Source organism: Urocitellus parryii, chromosome 5 (assembly GCF_045843805.1).
Source record: "Urocitellus parryii isolate mUroPar1 chromosome 5, mUroPar1.hap1, whole genome shotgun sequence".
Lineage (NCBI taxonomy): Eukaryota > Metazoa > Chordata > Mammalia > Rodentia > Sciuridae > Urocitellus > Urocitellus parryii.
The window spans coordinates 203,542,512-203,557,225 of NC_135535.1; positions in this window are offsets into that span (position 1 = coordinate 203,542,512).

Consider the following 14,714-nt stretch of genomic DNA (forward strand, 5'->3'; position numbering starts at 1 on the left):
AATAAAACATAGCTGTAAATCTCTGTGACCTTGGAATAAGCAATGGTTTCCTAGATATGAACTAAACCCACAAGTAACCAAATACAAAATAACATGGACTCCATCAAAATCAGAAACTTTTCTGCTTCAAGTGACACTATTAAAAATGTGAGATACAATCCAAAGAATGGGAGAAAATATCTGCAAATTACATGAGGTTCTGATATCCGGAATAAATAAAGAACTTCTACGACTCAACAATAAAAAACAAGTAACCGGGGTAAAAAATGGGCAGAAGACTTGAACAGATGTTTCTCCAAAGAAGATATCTAAATGGCCAGCAAGCACAAGACAGAAGGCTCCGCCTCACTAATCATTAGGGAGATGGAAACTGAGTTTGACAGCTTGGATTTTCTCTTCTGGTTTGCTCGGCTAAATATACTCAAGTACCCTCCACCGCCATCCCCAGTACCTTGAGGAATCCGCACCATCCTCAGCATGCCTGTTGAACTGCTGCCCTTTCTCAACTCTCAAGAACACATGTAGGGCCGCGGGCAAGATATTTCGTAGAGAACACAGTGATTCAGCTCTGGTCTATGTAAACAGGTTAGCTATGACAAATGTGGGTTCTATAACAGTTGGTGACCTTTTCAACTGAGGGCGATATGCTAGTTATTCACTCAGCAAGCATTTAGACAGTGCCTGTTCACGCCCTTAACTGAGGATACTGTGGCTGGGAACCGGGGTCCAGGTGAACATAAACGTGGCAGCAGTCAGGGATGTCACAGCAGAGCTGGCATGATCAGGACAGGAGCAGGGTGAAGCTGCCCTCTCTGCCTCCTCCCTGGGTCTCCCACGTCCTCCCGATTCCCTGTCTGGTTCACTGGGTGGACAGGAGTGCCAGCCTGGCCTGTCCCTAACAAGCTCCAGCACCTTCCCTGGCTGAGTTGGTGTGTTTATTCACCTCTGGCCTCCGCAGGCGCCACACCCTGCCACAGGCCTCCCTGGACCGTGGGTTTGCTCTTCTCTAGACCTTCCCACCTCTGTTCCCTTCACCTTATCCTGGAACCATCCCTGCCTGGTAACCAGATAGATGGGGACCCTGCACTGCCCATCCTGGCCATCCAGAGCCTCCATGATTGGCGGAGTTCACAGCTGTGGCTCTCTCCTTGGAGTGGGCCCAACCATCTGCCCGCTTTCTTTTCTTTCCGACTTCTTGCTGTCCTTGCGTCATGGTCCAGCTTGGAATTTGGTGTGTTGCCCTGATGTCCTTGGGGGCTGCCAGCCACAGAGGGGCTCACCAGAGCCTGGAGACTCAGGCGGTGCTCTGGCCACTCCTCCGCGGCCATCCTTCTCAGTATACATGAGATGCTCCAATTATGGTGTTTTATTCTAATGACAAAGAGTATAACAAGCACAGGAAATGGCCTGGCATTAATCTCCACTCCATCTTGTGGCAGTGACTGCAATGAAAATGAGAAATAGTTTAAGCTTAACCCATTCTCATTACAATCATAATTACATTTTGTGGTCATTCTTAGTTTCTAGCAGAACCCAACTGCTCTCCATGTCAATTTGAAAGATACAGACAGCCCCTAATTTTTCTCCAGCATTCATTTGCCCAGCCATCTGCCGAGGGCTGATCCTTGGGAAGCTGAAAATTAGGCTTAAGGAACTTATCTGTTTTATGTTTAAATGGTTTGGCACGGACCTGCTAAACATCTGGATAAAAGTAATTTGTATCCATGTGCCTCAAAACACATTGAATTGGGCCACCGATTTATCTTTCTAATAATATGTCTAATAGAGTACTTGAATTTGGACCCTGAGAACTAGCCAAGATGCATGCTGGGTGGCAAGGGTGAGGGGAGAAGGAACCAAACCTTGCTAAGGACAATCCCTTCAATTCATAAGCCATCACTAGAGCAATGAGTAGCTATATCCCTACATGCATTGTGCAAATGGTATTCTCCAGAATAATTGCAGAGTTTGCAGCTATGCAGGATTCTTTAACAGCTGTTTTTTAAGAGATAATTTGCCAATAAGTATTTTTTTAACCAAGGGTTCATTCCCTCTCTTTGCATATATGAATTGAGCACCTCAACATGCTAGGTGTTATCTAGGAGCTGGAAATGCAAAAACAAATGAAGCTGAGCCCTTGCTTTTAGGGAGTCCCCTTCTGGTGGTCAGCCAGAGAGAATAGCACAGCACAGGAGGCTGGAGGGGGTGCAGAGGAAAACCCCACCCCAGGGGTGGGTAGGAATAACACTGCAGCATCCTGGCAGCCTGGCATGTCTCAACTAGTTGTGGGCAGAGGATGAATCACCCAGCATCTGTGTGGGCCTTTAAATGCACCTGCCTGGGGCTATTGAGAAAGAAAGTGGACAGGCAAGAAAGTGCTTAGTAGAGATCCTGGTGTCTACTGAGTGCCCAGTGGACATAATGGCTTCCTGGAGAGGCCTGATGGGTACAGTTGGCAGGGCATTACTGGAACAGCTGCAGGTGTGAGTCCCTAGGGTAAGATCAGGGCTTAGAAAGAAAACTGGAGTGTGGCTGGGCCTGGGGGCGGGGGCATGGAGATGGTGGTGGTAGAGCAGCAGCAGAGGCTGATCCTGGAGGGTCCTGTGTGTCCAGCTGAGAACCTGGCCTTGGTCCCTGTGCCATGGGAGCCTTTCAGCTGGGGTGGTGTGGAGTAGAGGCAAAATGATCAAGTCCACATTTTAGCAACATCATCTGGCTGCAAGGTGGCGAATACATGAACTCCCCCAGAGGCAGAGGTTGTGGCAATAATTCCAAAGCGAACTCCTAGTAGTATGTTTTAATGGGTTTGTTTTTATCATGTATGATATTTTGCATTGTGTCATTCAAGTGAGACTTCTGAGAATTTGGATTCTTTAACCAATTTCAAAACGTCCATTATAATTGGGCCCAGCTGGGTTGTTCGTGTGAGCAGCTGCTTTAGGTGAGCAGAGAGTGGTGTCACAACATGGGCAGTGACAGCTGTGGCCTGGCTGCATTCAGAGCCTGGAGCTCAGGGCTCTACTCATCTCCTCTGCAGACCTCGCCCTGCCCATGGGCAGAGCTCCAGAGAAGCAAGGAGGTGTTGGGGTAGGGTCCTTGTTGGCCACGTGGCTGGGCACCTGCTGGATTTCTCGGGCCTCCCTTTCCTTATCTCTAGGTGAGAGAGAAGCGAAGAGCCACTGTAGTGCTTGCTGGCAGGCGTGTCCCAGATGCAGGCCCTGCCATCTCCTTCCTTCTCCTGGATTCTCTCCTGTTGCTCAGCGCAGGGTGTCAGCATGTGAGCGTGGTGATCCACCTTGGTGCTGTCAACAGCATCCTGTTTCCTGGTGGGCTTAGGCCAAGTGTCCTGGACATTCCAGAGGTGGCTTTTGTATTTTCAGTTGGAGTTTTGAAATGCAATGTTAGGTCTCAACATTGTTTAAAAATGAGGTCACAGATACAAACAGGGAAGTTGGCAAAGGAAATGAGAATAGTAGATGCCCATGGAGAGAGGAAAACACCATGACTAAGCTGGAAAAATAAGTGAACATGTATTTGCCCCTAGAGCTGGCTAGGAAACCAGCAGCACTAATTGATACCCAGGTCCTTGCACCAACCCACAGCCCTGCCAGAGGGCCTGACCCTTCCTTGTCCAGCTGTCTTCCCCAGGCGCTGCGCCATCCTCAGCCAGCTCTGAGCTGCAGCCTTGGATTTGGCAGCCCTTAATAAGCAGTGGAATTAGATCTGACCTTTGTAATTTTGGCTTTTTTTTTTAATTATTAAATTTAAAAGTGGTTAAACTCAAATGAGCTGAAATCTTTTGTATGAAAACCCCGTCTATCATTGCTTTTGTTCATAAAATAAATTTAACCTCAGCCATGTAATGAAAGCCAGCCAGTCCACCAGTGTGCACAGAGGGCCTGGGAAGCTCTCATTGGAAAAGGAGGTGCAGCTTCCCTCTTGGGCATTTTCTTGAGTTGCTCAGCAGAAGCTTGAGGCAGGAAGTAGAATCTTGTCTGTAGTAGCTTCCCCTTTACTTCTTCCCCACCCACAATCCACAGTTAGGGAGAAATGTGCGATTGAGTATAGTCAGCTAGGATGCCGGTGCATTCTGGGCAGAATGTGTAATGGGCCAGAATTCAGAGGACCAGGCCAGCATCATCAAACCCCAGTGCTAAGGCCTCAAGCTCCCAGGTGCAGTTTGCAAGCAGGCAGAGGGGCGCCTGTACAAGTCCACTGGCATGTATAACGGTGATTCTGAACCTGACTCTGGGAGTCTCAGCTTTCCCAATGAACTTGGAAGACCACTGGCTTGAGAGTCTGCTAGACTTGAATTGGGGTTTGTATTTCTGCTGCTTATTTGATGTGTGAATTTGGCAAGTCATTAAACTATTCTGGACCCCAGTTTTCGTATTTATAAAATAAAGGTAGGGAAAAGAAAAGGTCTCCACCTTGCAAAGTTATTGTATTTTAAATGAGATGTGTCACATTCTTAGCCCAGTGCCTGGGCACGTAGAAATCAGCTACCATTCTTCTATTGTTTCCTATTCCTCCTCCTCTTTCTTTTTCCTCTTGGAAAATAAACTGTGAAAATAGACAAATGAGTTCATGCCTGGAGGGGGATACCTGCTCTATCCTATGTCAGGACAGGTTATAAATCCACATATAAAGTCTTTGTGATAGTTTAATACTGACCCAATAGACAAAAATCTAATAGAAACAAATCGAGAGCCCAGAAGCAGAAGAGGCATGAATTGTACTTGTAGCTCACTGGGATAAATTATGGACCATTCAACAAAAAAATGTTGGAAACATTGGTTAACTATTTGGAGAAATGAAATGGGATCCCTACCTCACACCACACACAAAAACTATTCCTAAATGGATTTAAATGTGAAAGGCAAAACTCAAAACATTAAAGAAGAAAATAGAGGAGACTACTTCATAATCTCAGGTTTCTTAAGTAAACATAAACAGATTGATAAGTTAGACTACATTGAAATTCAGAACTTCATTCCACAAAAACTAGGATGAGACATTTGCACTACTTACAATAAAAGATTAGTATCCAGAATATAGACAAATGGGAAATAATAAAGGAAAAAAACCACAAGAGAAACAGTCAAAAGACATGAATAGACATTTCATGGCAGAGTAAACTGAAATTGTTAATTAACATATGAAAAGATGTTCAGCCTCATCTGTAATCAGGAAAATGCAAATTAAACCATAATGGCATGCCATTTTACATTTTCGTGGTTGACCAAAGTTAAGAAGTCCAACCATGCCATGCATAGGTGAGGATGCAAAGAATAGAATCCTATGTCTGTTCTTGGTGAGGAAGAACAATGGAAAAATCACTGAGGGAAACAAATTGTTTAGCTTTGTAAGGCTGTACACCTACAACCCAGCAGCCCCACTCCAAGGTGTCTCCCTGAGATCAGCTCTTGTTCCTGTGCAGCAGGAGAATGTGATAAGCATGCTTCTACCAGCTAAACATTGGAACAACCCTACAGTTCACTGAGAAGGGAAGGGATAAACACACTATGAACATTATACATATGGGAGATCGGTGAGTTACAGCTACCCACAAACACCTGCATGCATCTTTGAAACACAATGCTGAATGAAAAGAAAAAATCAGCTCACAGAAGACCATATATAGCAGAAGGCCATTTCTGCAAAACTCAAAACCCAACAACAATGAAGGTTATTGCTTAGATAATGGGACCACAAGCACCCAATCTACCCCTGTACAAGATGCAAGAAAGGGAGTTAAGGTGGAGCAAATAGGTAGTGTGGAGTTCCTGTTTCTGGAGCTGAGTGGTGGTTTCACCATGCATATAATCAAAAATAAAAATATCTCAGAGGGTGGGGAGGAAAGAAAGAGCTGTCAATGTAACCCAAGAGGCAGAGCCCATGAAGGTGAGAAGACAGGAAGTGCCCAGGAGAGCAGAGCCAGCAAGGGATTACAGGCCCCTTCCAGGGTCCAGTGCCTCCAGCCATATCTTAGACTAGAGGTGGACTAGATGTGGGAACAGTTGTTTTTCAAGCATGGACACGACATGTATGCAGAAGAACAGAGCCAGCAGAGTCTGCTGAGGGGAACCGTTTGTGCCTTTGAGATGTCTGATGTTAGTGTCCCACAGTGTGTGCTGTTCTTCAGCTCTTACAAGCCTGCTGTGCAGGGGCATGTCTGCGAGCTTCCGCCTCCAGGCAGTTTATCTGTCTATAAGGACATGGAGCTGCGGCAGGTAACTAGTGGACTGTTCTGTTTCCTAAGGTATGGAGACAGTGGAAGGGAGCTGGTCTTTAAGAATGCTCATAAGTCAAGAGCATTTTTAGTAAAGTAAAATGAAAATATTAAAATGAAGAATGCTCTTTCAATTTTAGGTCATGCATGAAGGTTTTTCACTCTATAGTGTTAGGCCCAGGCCCCGGTGGGAAAATGTGGGTGACTCTTTCTCCTGCTCCTACCCTGTCTGTGCCTTTTTCTTTTGGTCACATTAAAAATGCCCTGCCCTCCGTGTAATGAGCTGAAGGAATGTGGCTCTTCCATTGTTCCATAGAACATGGATTAACAGTCCCACACTAGGTACTGACCAGCTGACAGTAATGCCTTTTCTGGGCTCAGTATGACATTGCGGTGACCTGGAAGTAATGGGTCAATGAAAACCTTTGCAGGTCAGTGTGTTGTTTTCTTATTTGTTTATACAGAAAATCTCAGTTTGGGTCCTGTACCTGGTCATTTAGCAAAAGTTCCCAGTTTAATGGGTTGTCACTTATGACAAAGAGGTGGGAGGGGTCTCCTAGGCAGCAGAAGGAGCCTTGTCCTTCTGCTTCTGCAGCCCTGTTGGAAGCACTTTTAAAAATGCCACCCTATGGAAATCACCATCAGGGCTGAGCGGGGGAACTTATTGTCCAAACCGTTACTTTGATCAGGATGGGGGATCACATATTGTGAAGTTAAAACATGATTCTCCTCCCTCCTTCTGTCATTTTCCCAACATCTTCCCTATTTAAGAGTGGTTAAAAATCTGCTCCAAGGACTGGGGATACAGCTCAGTTGGTAGAGTGTTTGTCTTGCATGCACAAGGCCCTGGGTTCAATCTCCAGCACCCCGCCCCCCCCCCAAAAAAAAATCTCTTTCGAATTGATCTGAGCAGGGCTCAAGGGATGAAGATGATCTCTAGTGATGAGCAGGTGCATTTTAATTGCAAAACCTAATTGGATCATACATGGCTTCCCTGTGCTTCACAAAGACATGTAATTGTTAGAATGTGGAAAGCACCCCACCCCAACCCTGTGAGAAAACTTACATTTTCTGAATGCTTGAAATATAGAACAGGTAATAATTAACATCGCATTGCCAGCACGTGTGCTGACCCTGAATAGCTTATGGCCACTGTGTACATTTAGAAGCAATAAAGTCATGTTTGTTATTATTACATGAAATAAAAGAAGCACCTTGGATCATTAAATATGAAGATCTCTTTTCCAGTGGCCAGCAGAACCATGGGGCAGACCTGCTTTTCTTTCCTTCACAGTCGGCTTGAGGCTCGAGAGGACAGGCAGAGGAGCCTGGAAAGCCAGTAGGCTTCTAATTGTGTCTTTACAGCCAACTAGGCTACCAAAATGATTGTCTTTTTCTCTCCGAGCCTTACTGACCTGTGGCTAATGAGATTTGTGCTTCGATTAGTTGTAGAACATAAATTAGCTAATCAATGGCAACGGATTCACATTATTTCTCATACATGAGTTCCGCTGCAGTGATCTGTATGTAATATTCAAATCAATTTTGAATACTCAGGACGATTCTGCTCACGTGGCATGCAGGAAGCTGGCGGCATCTGTAGCCTCCTGGCCAAGGAGGATGGGGCCAGGCCTGGCTGATACACCTGCCTCTCATGGGCTTCTGGAGCTGCGCCTTCAGTTACACCCAGTGAGGGGCAAACAGAGTTCTCAGAACAAGAGAAAGATCGAGAGAAAACCTGGGAGAGCGCACAGCCTGAGGTGGCCTATTTCCTGAAAAGGAAATAAAAAAAGCAGACGAGCTCATTTCAGGTTTTTGATGTGAAAACTTTGCAAAGAGCGAAGTCCTCGGTCAGTGTCTTCACTTTTTAGCACCTGGAATCCTATCTCTGTGCTTTGCTGTAATTGTCTCATCTGTACAATTAACCGGCATCTTGGCATAAAATGTGGAAATTTGTACAGTCTTCTAGGCATCTGTGGGCTTTATGGTGCAAGTTCTGTTAGTACTGAAGCCACAGAAAATTAAATGTTCCCCAAAGAACTTCCAGATGTGCTCTATTCTAATAGGGTCATTATACAGTAAATTAAAAAGCAGGGTAAATGGAACTGTAAAATTTAAATTACTCTAAAACCACATCTCTTTGCTTTGAGCATTCATTTGTGGGGTTGCATTTGCAATAAATGTGAATTAGGCAGCTGTAATAACTGTTAATCATATATTTATAAAATAGTAATGAGGAAATGAATAGCAGAGTAAGACAGCTGCACATTTCTCTAATAGTGTGTCAACTGCGCACATAATAAGATGTGGAACATTGTTTGGTACTGGGCCGATAATACAGCTGAATGTAAGAGATCGCTTCAGCCTCTTAACTTTACATGAAATTATACATAAAATCCATAAAAGCCCATAATAATGCATTATGCCTCTGAATTGTATTCAATATTTTTCTTTGCTTTGATTTTCTGAAATGAGCTCTACTTTCACCAAAGTCATCTTCCGGGGACCAGCGAGGCTTTTGTTTCAGGCGCTGTCAGCCTGCTAAGATTGCACTTGGATTGAAAGGACCCGGCGAGGACGCAGGCAAGGAGCGAGGGGTGCTCCGTTTTGTTTTCTCTGGGTTGCTCTAAGTGGCCAGAGGCGTGCTTTGTCCTGGGCGGAGGACATGGTGAGCACAGAGCATCCTGGCTTCCTCCTGACATCAGGATGGCGAGGAGAGGCCACTCACTGTCCACCTGTCCACCAGGCTCCCTGGCTGCAGGTTGGACCTGATGGGAACAGGTCATGGGATCATGTCGGCCACTGCCACATACGTATATTTTGGGGGAGGTGGAGGCTGGGTCTCGGTGGGTCTAGGAAAGGTGATGGGAGGAAGAAGTCTGTGGCCCTGTGTTGGGAAGGACGGTTTCCTTGTCGAGTTCCTGATTGCAAACCCACCTCACTGGTGCTCCCTCCAGGCTTGGTGGAGGCCGGGGGGTTGGTGGATGGTGTTGGAGAGGAGAGGAAGCCAGATTCAGGCTGTGCGCGGAAGGCATGGGGCGGCTCTTCAGTGGAGCGCTAGAGGCGCGAAGCCTCTGAGGCCTCCCCTGGCCGGGTTTTCAGGCGAACCCCTCTGCATTGAAGCTGGGCTTGGAGCTATATTTCTCCCCAAGCAGTACAGAGGTTGGGGAGGGGACACAGAAGGAGTGCTCATGTGGAGGGCTCACCCTGGCCAGTCACATCACTCCACGGCACTGCTGGGGTAGAGTGGCAGTCAGGGCTGCCGTGCTATGGTCTTGAGGGCACTGGCTTTGGGTATGCTCTTCCCTTGTTCTGGAATGTTCTTCCGTTCTTGCAAACTCCAGTTGCTCTTGCACTTCCCTGTTGGGGAGCCTTCCCAGATGCCTGGATGCCTCTCCTTGTTGCCTGGCACTCCCTGTACGGCACGTGCATCCACAGCACGGAGTTCTGTAATTTAGTGTCACTCACCACCTCAGACCGAGGGCTCCATGCGCATATCAGAATTTCCGTGCTTGCCACGTGTTTAGAAGAATGAATGGGTGAATGCAGTCACTGGATGCTGGTAGACCTTTAGAAGAAATGGCCTGGGGTGTGTGTGGGGTCTGACTTGAACTCTGTTGTTTCTCAAACTAAAATAGGCCTGTCTTTCCCGAAGGCAGTCCTCAGCTCTTGGGATGAAAGGGGCTTGTCTGGAGGAGCTGGGGAAGGAGCAGTTCTGACGTCCCTGGGGTCCCGAGTTGCTCAATGTGGGTGTTTCCAAGAGTCCATAGCCACCCTGGCCATCACATGGGACCCTCACGGAAAGCAGTGTACTGCGGGGTGGAGCTAGAGCCCACCACTCCGCCTGGGGATAAGGGAGGAAGGGAGCCTCTGGGGATGGAGGGGAGGCAAGAGAGAGGGTAAGGAAAGGAGAGAGGGGGAGAGAAGAGGAAGGAAAAGGAGGAGGGAAGGAGATGGAGGAGGAGGAGCAGGATTGTGGTGGGGGAGGACATGGTCACACACACCGAACATTCTCCAGTCTCCTCCCAAACCATGTGCTCTTCCAGTATCTCAGTATTGAATTTTTTTAAACAAGTTTTTATTATTATTATTATTATTATTATTATTATTACAAAAGTGCTATCTGGTTGTTATAGAGAATATGGGAAATAGATAAAAGCACAAGAAGAAAATAAATATCCTCATAACCTCTCTCTACCCAGAGAGAACTCCTGTTAATAATTGATGCCTTTCTTCCAGGCTTTGTTCTATTTGCAGCCATATCCATGGGTCCAAATACCATGGGCTGTACACAATGCATAGGCTTCTTCCCATCATCAGCTGTTCTTCTCTAGCATAATACATCTCCTAATGGAACTTGTGACCAGCATAAAGTATTTCATGATTCATTTAACCATTCTCTTATTCCCTTAAAAATTCCCTAGATTAGTTAACCATTCTTTATATGTTTAATATTCTCCTGTTGTCCCTTTAATCATTCTTTGTTTGCTGACTATTTATGAATATATTTGAAGTTTTAAATGATATTGTTTTCAAAGTTCTTAAAAACCTTTGCCATATTTTAGTGGTCAAGTATGATGTCTCACTGCAATTTTCATTTCAATTTATTATGTTTTACTCTAAAGTGGATTTTTTTCCCTTTGTGTTTTACTCACTTGTATATATTTTTCTTTTGAGATTAAGCATGCCATCATGAGTTGAAGGGACAGTGTCAGCACTGTGGTATGGTTTCATTGAGTCCTCTCATTTACTCCACCAGTAGACATTAGATGCTGCATTTAGTAAAGGAGCTGAGGCTTGGCGAGGTGGGGGATCCGCCCAAGACACAGCTGAGAAGCGGCGGCAGGTGCTACATTTCAATGCACATGCCACCATTCTCTCACTGGATGCAGATAGCTTTCTCTTTAATTTATTGGAGCTATTTGCAATGCTAAGTATTTAATTTATTGTCCATATATGTCCATTGGAGTGTTGTAAGTAGTAGCTGTAGTCTCTCAGTATTCCCCCCAAAAGAAGCGAAGTCCCCCAAGAATCTCATCACTCTCTCCATCTGGGCTCATGTTCCACTTCCTGTCATCTCCGTTGTCTCTGCCCTGGGCAAGTTGGGCAAGATCTATAACTATTACTCGTCTCTCTCACATGAGGAGAATGAAGACTTCCAGTGTTGAGATGTGCAGGCCAGCCAATTAAACACCAAGCAAACCACGCCCCGAAAAACGCTCACAGTGAGAACCCCAGTCCAACCAAACTGACAAAAAAATAGCCCCAGCGGTGCCGGTCGGTTCTGATTGGGTAGCGCTGCCTTGCCGATAAAATAGAGAATATCCATTTAGATTTGAATTTCAGATATACAACAAATTCTAAACTTACTATATGATAATGAAATATGCTATGAAAAAGTCCTATGCAGTGCAGATGCTGTCCCCAACCTCTCCCCTCCCTTCCTCCCTCTTTTCTCTCTAGGAGAAGATATGGCTGTGATATCATTCAGGAGATATTTGTTGAGGAATGACAGAGTGGGGTCAAACATGGGCCGACTAGGGCACCCTGCCTGGGTCCAGCCCTGAGAGTGCAGCAGAACTGTAGTTGAAGATGGCTGATGGCAGAGGCCACCCCTTGCTACCTGTGCAGCAGTGAGCTAGGTACACAAGCCTTCTGGAGCTCATCTTTCTCTTCTAGAGAACAGGCAGACTCTAATTGTAATGGCAGCAGCCAACAGCCACAGGGGTACAGCCCTCTACTATATGCCAAATGCTGTTCTAAAAATATTACCTGCGGGGTTGGGGTTGGAGCTCAGTGGTAGAGTGCTCGCTCGCCTAGCACTTTTGAAGCATTGGGTTCGATCCTCAGCACCACATGAAAATAAATAAATAAAATAAAGGTATTGTGTCCATCTACAACTAAAAAAAAATTTTAAATGTTACCTGCATTAAGTCATTTAATTTTCCTTGTGACATAGGTACTTTTGCCATCCCAATCTGAAGATAAGGAAACAGAGGTTTGTACAAGGTCAAGAGGCATCTGACATCTGAATCTGTGTCTTAACTTTTATACTCCCCTCTCCTGGGTAAAAGGTACATTTGGGGTGTCTCCCAGACTCATCCTCTCCTTTTCTGCATATTGTCCCTCTTCTCCTGAGTGTCCTTGCAGCTACGTTTATGCCATATGATCTATATCCCTAATCATGGACCACAGTGGACATTAGACCCAAGCTAGGCCTTAGCATACTCAATAAGAATGGGATTCTGAGTCATTAGTCTCCACTGTTTGCTTAAAACTCAGGATGGGTAGAGTCAGGTGACAGGGGATGTCTCTGTTTGGCCATGTGAATGTTCGAAACCAAGAAGAGAGAGAGTCATCATCAGACCATCACAGAGAGCCAGGTTGCAGGTCCCAGGCTGCTCCCTCCTGAGGTCTACGGGAAGGGAAAGGAGGTCCCTACTGTATGAGAGTTGGCATGGGAATCTATTTCTTGCAAGAACAGGAGCTCCAAAGTGAAAATTGCATTAAACTCTGTCTGTGGAAAGAGTTCTATATGCCCTGCTCTGAAGACAAATTATAATTTATAATGCTTTCAAAGTTAATAAGTATTAAGACTTTGCATCCTTGATAAATTTAAGCTTCACTAAGATGGATCCGCTGTACCATGGTAACTTGATAGATGTGTTCTTTATTTCCTGGAAGAGACACTATGCCACCAGGGCCATCTTCACCCCTGGTGGTGCATGGGGGCACCAGTGAGACCCCCTGATAAAGCCCATCTCCCCGACAGACTCACCTTGGTTTGAGTTCCATTAGTGAGATTCTGGCTGCAACAAAGAGGCAGGTTAAATAGGTTGCCGTGGGTCCTTTGTGAAGGACTGCTAATCTCCCCCAAATTACTGCCCTTTGAATCTCCACTGCATCCAGCTTCCTCTTTGTATGCTGGCTCCATTTAAAGTGATTAAAGTGGAGATCCGATTGGATAAGTTCATCCAAATTCTGTAAACGCCACTTCCGCACAAATGAGCGCTTGCAATCCATTTAATTTTTTCAAATAAAATGATTAAATTGCTATTATTGCCAGATCTTTTTTTTTTATTAAGAAAACCTTTTAAAATGTTAATTATTTAGGCCCCTTGAAACACTTTCATCTTTACCGACTTTGCTCTTGAGCAGAAAGTGTCTGCTTGTTCCTGACCAACAGAGGGAAATGTGTGCTTCCCTTTTTTACACCTGCAAGTATTCTCCTTCACTCTAATATTTATGTGAATTTAACTTTAATTTTTCTGCCTTTCATCTTCTGAATTAGTCATATAATGCACAGATCTCCTTCACTGCTTCTTTCCTGTTTATTTGCCTTAACAATAGATTCATTAACTAGATTTGGGTACTCGAGCCATGCGACTACATCCATTTCAAAGGAAGATTTAATGGCATTTCATATTTTTCTACATTAAGGAAGATTAAAGTATATTACAATACCCTTTACTGCCCTATTTTCTTCATTTTAGAAGTGGTCAGTTTTAAAATTTTCCCCCCTCTCTTTCTTTCATCTGCAGCGTTCGATAAATTGTCCAAGCCTTTCAGATGATAGTCCCAGCAAATTGAGTTCTAGATTACAACTCGGACGCATTGTTTAGCCCATCAGCAGTCAGATAAAGCACTCCTATTCACACAGGACATCAAAAGAACAAATATATGTTCCAAGTGGGTAAAAAGAGGACTGAGACTCAGATATTTCATTTCCTTAATTGTTAGTGATTATTTGGCTAGTTTCAGGGTGATCATTTTGCTGACTCTGAGCCTAGACTTACTTGCCTGGTGTAACAGTGGTGTGACATCCACACCCACATCTCCGTGGATCAAGATATATATTCACGACCACAAATTACACCACTGGCAGACAGGGCAGGCGCATCATCTTTTAATAGCCCGAGGGGCCGTCATACTAACATTTTAATAGCGAACAGTAATGTGAAATGCAAGATCTGGACTTATACCTTTTTATTTCAGCCATGTTACCATCTTGTGAAATAGTCGGGGGACCTGAAGGCATTCTCAGGCTCCGGCAAGGGAGATATTAAGATTTAAGCTTTTTTTTTTTTTTGTTTTTATTTTTTGTAAGGCAGAGGAGGTCAAGACTACTGGGCACCTCTTGGGCTGAAGTTTCATAAGGGTGTGCCATCTGTCAGCCCAGATCATCACGGGGAACCCTCCTCCTCCTCCTCCCCTCGATAAATGCAATATAACCTTGCTTGACACCGAGTCTAAACAAAGTTTGGGAATGTTGGTAAGATGTGGGAGGAAAGGGCAGAAGACAGATTTTACAACAGTACAATCATGGGGTGTAGGTTTTAGGCAATAAGCAGGTAGCCTAGTTTTCTCAAAAGAAAAAAGAAAATAATGGAAAAGTGTAACATTCATTCGGAGGCCTCAAAGGCATAAAAAACCCAATTCCAACTGTTATAGGTCCCTGCAGGAGTCTACAAAAGAACTAAGC